Here is an 8,102-nt window from a genome sequence, read left to right as displayed (position 1 = left end):
TCTTGTCAGAATTGCTGAAAGTGTATGCAGTGAAAACTGGCAAAATATTTTGTTTCTGGATGAGTGTAAATCAGTTCAGATTTTAACATGTTTAAAATTAACTGGAATTCTTGGTTTTTTTAAAGATTATCAGATTTCAGCCTTTCAGGATAAGTTCAGAAAATTATTATGATTTTACTGAATATTAATCCAATGGAGTGTGTTCCTCATTTTGGAAACCTGTCTCAGAAGAAGCAGCAGACATAAACATGCTTCAGAGATATTCAAATTAATAACAACCAGAATGATCAAATGAAAACATAATCTCAAATGGCTAGACTTAAAAGCACTTTAATTAGACAAATTGGTATTTTCCAGTTCATCCAGTTCATTTACAAAGAAAGTTCAGACTTTTTAAAATCAGTTGTTATGTCTGCCTCTGTAAGTTTCCCAGGATCCAACCTTTTTCTGTTGCACATTTGATAAGGTTTGCATCCACGGGTTGAAAATCAGGAATCGAGTTGATCTCCTTCCTCTCCCACCCACCGATCACTACAGCCAGTGTCCAGGTTGTTTTGTGATTTTTAAAAGCCCTGAGTTAACTCCAATTAAATGTGAAAACTTGCACGAGTGTGAGTAGGACTCGATGATGTTCTGTCCTTGCTGCCAGTGCACGGAGACCACAAAGCCGCATCCCTGCCAACTGTGCCCTTGGGAGAGACTCTGCCCATCCCAGACATTCCCAAAGGTTCGTGCGTGCCATGGCTGTTGAAGCAGCACTGAAACATCCCAGAGCTGTTTTTGGCCAAGCCTGGCGTGGCCCCGTGCCGCTGCTCCTGCCGTGCCTCGCTGCCTGCGGGGATGCACAAAGGATGGAGAGGCGAGCGCAGGATGCTCCGTGCCGGGCGCTCCGGGCGCTGCTCGGGGCCGGTGGACGCTGCTGCCTTGCGTGGCAGCAACTGGGACTATCTCAGATCTGTGAGAAGTTCTCTCCTTTTTCGTTAGGTCATTGTTTCTTTTGCTTTCTCCTTTTTGGGCTGCTTTATTCTGCTTGAATAATTAATTATTTCTGCGATTAGAGGGAGATTGAGGCTATGCAGGGAAAAGAAGAGAGGAGGAAATGTGGATGAAGAAGACAACAGAAATACAAATGCAAAGGAGCAGAGATGCAAGATGCAGCAAACAATCAGCAACAAGTTTGTCAGGTCACCTTAAATGTGAACCAAGGTGTAAAAAAATGCTGTTCCTGCAGCTTATAATTGGTCCTCTGATTTTTCACCTACCTTAGAAACTGCTGTGAGTTACCTAAAAGCATTGGCTAGTCTTCTGTTACATAAAATACTGCCTCCTTATAGCATGAAACCTGACAGTGGAGTGTGCAGAGATGAAATGCTCCTGAATGACTCTGTGGTGGTTTTGGTTGCTGTGGTGATTATCCATCTGTTTAAATGCTTCATATATGGGAGATTCACAACTCATTTATCATGGAAAAGATTTTCTTAAGTTGTGAGAAACACAGCATTATGCCTGATTCTTGTAATTTTGCACACTTTCTTAACAAAATATTCCACTTTATCTGTCATGACAGAAGGACAATATGTAGCATTTATAACAGAGGGTGCCATGCTTGGGTTCTGTGTCCACCACTAGCCCAGTGGGCCTGGAACACTGGCACTTGTGTGCTGACCTGTGCAATTGAAGAGGCTGACTGCAAATACTTAATGAGGGGCCTCCTTTAATGAATCCTCAGTCTGAGGAAGCCACACAGATTAAATTGTATATTTTCAAAATCTGATATGAAAACAACAAGAGAGCAGATAGGAGACACCTGAACACTTCATATATCTGAATCTTACCTATAGCTCATAATGTATTTAATTCTTACTAATCAATATTCTTAATGTGATGATTTGCTTTTCTTGACAGTTCTCTTCTCCGTGGCACAATGTGGCAGATCCTCTTTGGCTTTGACGTAACTCAGGAAAGGAAGTGACATATCTGCCTTTCCATTTGCATTCATGTTGTCTTTCTGTAGAAAATGATTGGAGTTTTCTTTCTAATTAATACCAATTTATTAAAAAGGCTCCATAACATTTTTTTTCACTTTTAAAGACTAGCAGAAGAAACAATACTGCATTTAAACTACCACCTTAAAGCAGCCTACATGCTCTGACTTACAATAGAAGCATTGTATAGAATAGAAGCAAGAATTATTCAACCTAAATTGTCTCCAAGCTGTTCTTGTAACTTTAATTCACCAGCAAAAGTGTTTTGTTTTTTTTTTGACTTGCTTATGTGGCAGGTTTTCAAATTTCCCCCCTCCAGTGGCAGCGAGCTGTATTCCCATTCCCTGTCACTGAGGACTCGTGTGTATTTTTTGTTTCAGAGGTTAGACTGTTTGTTTTTATGACTAATGATGTGGACCTTGGGAGCCACATATCTCAGCACCGTTGAGGAAATATCTAGATTTCTGTTAAAGTGTAATCCTTTTCAGGGCATGCCTATACAGGAGAGTTAAAGACAGCTCAAAGCTCTCTCTGCCCATGCTCCACTGGCTGGAGCCAAGCCAGTTCCATCTTAGGAATCTTTTAGCTCAGCTCTTTGCCTGTGTTGCTGGGTCCCTGGGATGTGCCCATGGGCACAGTGAGCACAGCATGCCAGAGAGCCACATTTGCTGCAGAACAGATAAAATTATTTGAGGAAAATACATCCTAAAGTGTTGCTGTCTTTAAAATACTAAATGTAAGCAAGGGCAGGTTTCATGCATGCTCAGTGAATAAGGCTAAATGTAAGATCTAAGAGACCAAGTCCCTTTCAGGTCTTGTACTGAGTGAATTTTGCCCAAAATGTGTTTGCTTTACACTTCAGACAGGCATCAGGGTTCACTTCCTTGTACTTGGTGTCTTATGGTTCTTCATGTGGGAGCTCCTGACATGCTGTGCTCCTAAGCTGTATGAAAGAAGCCATAATTGAGTCTTAGACACCGTGGTATTTATAATAATTTTGAAAGCTCAGAGAGAACAAACGTTTAGAGGTTTATAGACAGTCATCATCTTTATGAAGTGTAAGATCTATTTCTGCATTGTCTGCAGGACCCTGCTGAGAATCTCCATGTCCTGCTCATTGGAAAGCTGCAAACCCAGCATGGGCTCTACTTTTTTCCAAGGATGTGCACATACATCTCTTATAAATAAGCAGTTATGGTTGTTTCATTAGACCTCTAATAACATCTCTATTTTATTTTCCCTTCAAAGATGTTTATTCAGTGTTGACACATATTTATAATATCATCTCAACAGTAAGAGTCTATCCTGTCAGATTTACAGCTATTATAAAATATGATGCTATCTGCATACAAATGGATGGTGGGAGCCCTACAGACATTTCCCCTATTATTACTGCCTAAGGAAGCAATAAAAATTTAACATTTACCATCGGGAAACACCTGCAGAGATTAAATTAAAACTAGATTATATGCTTATCAGTTATATGTTACAAAAGCAAACTCTTTAGAGATTAACATAAAAATCATTGTTATCAAAATCTTATTAAAAGCTTCAGTTAATATGCTCCATTTTGCACCTCCACTGCTCAAGCATTCTCTGTGTGTGACTTACTGAGTCTTTGTGCAGCTGTAGGGAGGGGAGGCAGGGCAGCCTCACCGGCAGCTCTGCTATCGCCTCAGCAAACGCCTGCCCTGGTATTTGGATTTGCTGCTACAAGCTGACTGCAGGTACGGTTTGTCCTTCCCTCTCTGATCCTGGCCGCTCTCTGAAGGGCTCTCCACACTGCACGTTCTGCTTTTTGAGCATGGCACCAAGGCAGGCTCCAGGCTTCCTCATGGAGTTCTGCTGGGAATTACTCTGGAGAGCACTTGTCCTTCCTGCTGAACTTGTTCTTTAGTATGGTCAGCAGGACCAAGACAAGGGATTTTCAAAGGCTAGAAGTTGAGGACAAAGAGCTGCTGTTGCTGCTAAGCAGATGGTCTTGTGTTTAGTTTGTGCAGCTTTTAACATGTTCCAAACATGCTGCAGAAAAGAGAGACCAGGAGGCGACTGTGCTGGAGTTGATCCCTGACCTGGAAATTCAGAATGCTTCTGGATTTGGGCTTTGCTGCCACCAACAATTGAGAAGCTTAGAGTGCAGATAATCTACCTGCTCTGGCTCAAAGAGGACATGTAGATCCTACCTATGCCTGATTTGCACACACAGTGGTTAGGGTTTATTTCTCCATCTGCTATTACAGTGACTTCTTTGCCTCCATGCATTAGAAGCAATCTGCCTTGGGCATATTCCAAACTGTGTACGGGAGGGTAGCACTCATGAGCAGCCTGAATTGCTTACGTGAAGGCCCAGGCCAAATCCCCCTTTGACTGTGGAGATTCTGCCAAGTTTGGTGGATTTGGAGGAGGCCACACTAAGAAGAGGTTAAGATCAGTGTTTCTGTGATTGTAAAATAACCAGAGTCATGTCGTTTACCAAAGGTCAAACCCAGAAGAGGATTAGGGAATGTGAAACCATGGTTTCCTCAAGACATTTATTCTGAAGACAAGTATGATATAGGGAAACTTTTGGTGATTTTTTCCAACCCCTCACCATCTCCTCTGATGTGTTGGCACAGACTGTAACATTTAGTTAAGTGAATGAGGGGTGCTGGGGGAATCCAATTTAAAAAAAGCCCAGCACAGCTTAGGCTTATAGAAATAGACAAAATAGTGCATAGACCTGTGGGGTGGGGAATGCAGAGCCAAAGCAGACCCAAAGAAAGGTAGGAGAAATGGTTGGAGCTTGCTTTGCAGGGAAGAAAAAATGTCTGTGGCCTAACATTTTAGGTAATAAGGGTTTGCTGGCCCAGCTGATTTTGTCTGAAATAGGTTAGGGAGTGTTCAAACAAGTATATCCAGATCAGAGGGGTGGTAACTTATTGCTGGGCAATGCTCTCCAGCCTCTGGGCAGACTGGGGGAGGGCTATGCTGTCACCAGAGCTGGATTTGGGAGGAGACCTGTGTCCACAGCCTGACTCCCAGCACTGTCTCAGCCTCACCCAGGCCTGTGTGTGCCTCCCTCAGAGCAGCTGGAGCGTGCACTTTGCCTTCCCTCCTGCCTGCAGGGACAGGCTGTACATTAACATTTTTATAACAAGCTCTCCTTTGAGGGGAGGTAATGGCCAGACCTGCTCCCTTTAGCACCAGCCATGGGTGCATCTCAGTTCTGTGTGGAAGCCTGAGTTCTGTCATTTTACTTGGACAAATCATTGCATTTAACTTGGAAAGACCTGCTCAGCCTCTCTTGCTACACTTTCGGGCTCTGAGCAGTGTGAATTATTGACAGGGGGATTTAAGGTTTCATTTTTCAAAAAAGACACCCATTTTTATATGTACATACCTATAGCCAAGATGTAGAAACTCCTTAACTGTAGTCTGAATTTTCCATCATCATTATGCTAAATAATTCACTTCTGCTGCCACCAGAGGTATAACATTCACTTGAACAAATACCAAAGGAAACATTTAGTTGGAAATCTTGCCCATATTAATATTTCATTTTTCAAATAATGTTTTTGATCTGGGTTCTTTTGGAGGCCTCAGCCTACTTTGCCTGTTCCTGTTGGGCAGCCTTTCTTTTATTGAACTACAGCTGGCTACTCCTGAGATGAAATGCCATTTTGTGATTAAAGGGTACAGAATTGAGTGCTCGTTTAAACTGCATAAAAAGCTAAATTATAGTATCAGTCATTGTATCAATCATCTGTGACTACCTCATGTGCAGCTTTGTACCAACACATTTGTAAGTCTCCACATCAATTCTGGTGAAAATTTACATTTATTCTGAAATGCAAACATAACAAAATTTATTTTAAATGGCTTTGCTTTTTTTCCCCCCCATGTAATAACCAGCTCTCAGATATAATCTCCCTCTTGAAAGTCATGAAAATGTCAGTGGGGACAAGGGTAGCAATGAAGTTCCCAGATTTCATTTGGCACTGGTAGGAGACCTGCTGCATTACCTGGGTTTTCACGGCAGACCTGCAGTGCCTACGTGGTGATGCTCAGGGGTGATGGCTTCTTGTAAGGGGTCTCAAATAAATTGCACCTGGCCACAACCTAGTGGGAACCTAATCTTTGTCTGTTTGAAGTCTGTAACCTTTCTTTCAAAATGCTCTGCCACGCTCAGAGCCAGGCTCTGCTCAGCAGGAGCCTCAGGGAGGTTTCTGTGGCATTGCCCGCGGTGCCACCACCACCAGCAGCTCTCCTGCTGCCTTCCACATGGCTCCCTTCTCCTTCCCACTGCAGTGCCACGTGCTGCTTCCCACCTCCCCCTCAGCTGTGCCCGAGCAGCCCAGCCAGACGCCAGCACCAGCTCGGGAAGGAGCGTGGGGACAGCGAGTGATGCCAGCCGGAGCTACAAACCTGCCTGGAGAGCAAAACCCAGACCAGCCTCGCTGCCATGTTCTCCCTGCAGGGCTGCACCCACCTCGCTCCAGGGAGAGGTGGAATAAAGAAGGGAACAGCATCATGAATGCTGGAGGGAGAGATCTCTTTCACCTGTCTTGTGAAGTTTAATTTGTTCATTTGAGTTAAATTGCAGTGTTCAGAAGATAAAGGTGTGATGGTTAGACTGAAACGTGGGCTTTAATTTAGAATTCCCTGCACTGCAGTATGATGTACCCCCTGTTTATAGGCACTGTGCTACTTGTCATAGGATAATTATTTTGAAGAGAAAATATTGAAACAAGACACCAGATGATCTCAGAAGTTTTCCTCTAAAATGAAAATTCGAGAAAATTATTGATTGCTTGAAGCATTTCATTACAGTAAAGGTAGGCTTTAGCTGGGAAAGGTGTTTTCAGCATAAGTGAAGCACAAATCCTCATAAAACTCCTGGCCTTGTGCAGTCTTTCCCCAATATAACACTAATAGCACAGTTCAGTATAGAACACCTATATATTGCTGTTGGTGTATTCTTATTTTTAGTTTCTTTGTATTTTTTTTTTGTAGTAATACTGGTAAACTCACCAAAGTCCTATTACACTCACGAGAAATATTTTACTAAGAGAAACAATGAACAGTCGGGATATTTTGGATTCTATTAGGGTAAGAGTCGATAAAGTAATACCACTGAAATTATAGCAATGGGAGATAAAAATTAGATCCATGGAATTTAGTGAAAACAACACCACTGCTGTCTGACCTTACTTCTGCCCTCTACACAGTCTGGCAAGACTGTGCCATTTATTTTCAGCTTCCTCCTATTGCAGGCCCAATCTTAGGCAGTAAATTCAATTGCAGAAATATTTTCACTGAAGGAGTTGCATTTAGAATAAAGTTACCAACATACTTTCTCCCAAAAGTCAAGGAAATGTGTGGCAACCTTGTATGCTTTATCTGCAATTTTGATAACTCTTCCCAGTGATACAGTTTAGAGTCAAGTTGACCTTTATGGGTTTCACAGCTAAGGCAACAGTTACATAAAAAGGATGAATGAGCAACAACAAAAGAGGAAGGCTGGGATCATATAATCTGAGCACCAGAACTGCCTACATTTATACTTTACTATTTCAGTGAGGGAGGCAGCACTGGAGAGGGGTAAAACTCATAACTTTAAGAAAGGAAATGGAAGTTCTGCTTTCATTTATGCCTTTTATTCCCTGTATTGCCTTATGTCATTTAAGAGCAGACTGCAAATTCTACCTGATTTAGATTAAAAAGGCAGAAAGTGCACAATTAAAAAGAACAAAAACCCCAAACCTGTTACCAATAGTCAAAATTCTGCTGGGTGGCAAAGAAAAGGGGGCATGCAGCAGTCAAGGTGATTTTCAATGACAAAAGTGCCTTTGGTTTCTACCAGTTAGACACTGATTTCTTCCTCAGTGAATGAGAATAAAACACTGACATGATATGAAACATGTTGGATGTGAGTTGGTTTATATGACTGTTAACAGTTGGGACTAATATCTGTCACTAAACTAAAATATTGGCAACTGCACCAGTAACAGGAGAGTGTCTCTGTTGCTCAGTCTTGCTGGTTGGTTATTCTCCCTGCTTTAGTTTTTGCTAAGATACAAAAGGCTCCATTTTCAAACAAATGAATAATTTAATTATTACAAGAGATGTAGGACATGT

The sequence above is a fragment of the Sturnus vulgaris genome, chromosome 14, assembly GCF_052056855.1.
Source record: "Sturnus vulgaris isolate bStuVul1 chromosome 14, bStuVul1.hap1, whole genome shotgun sequence".
In the NCBI taxonomy this organism is placed as follows: Eukaryota; Metazoa; Chordata; class Aves; order Passeriformes; family Sturnidae; genus Sturnus; species Sturnus vulgaris.
The sequence above is the reverse complement of the archived record's forward strand: the minus strand, read 5'-3'. Positions refer to the sequence as shown.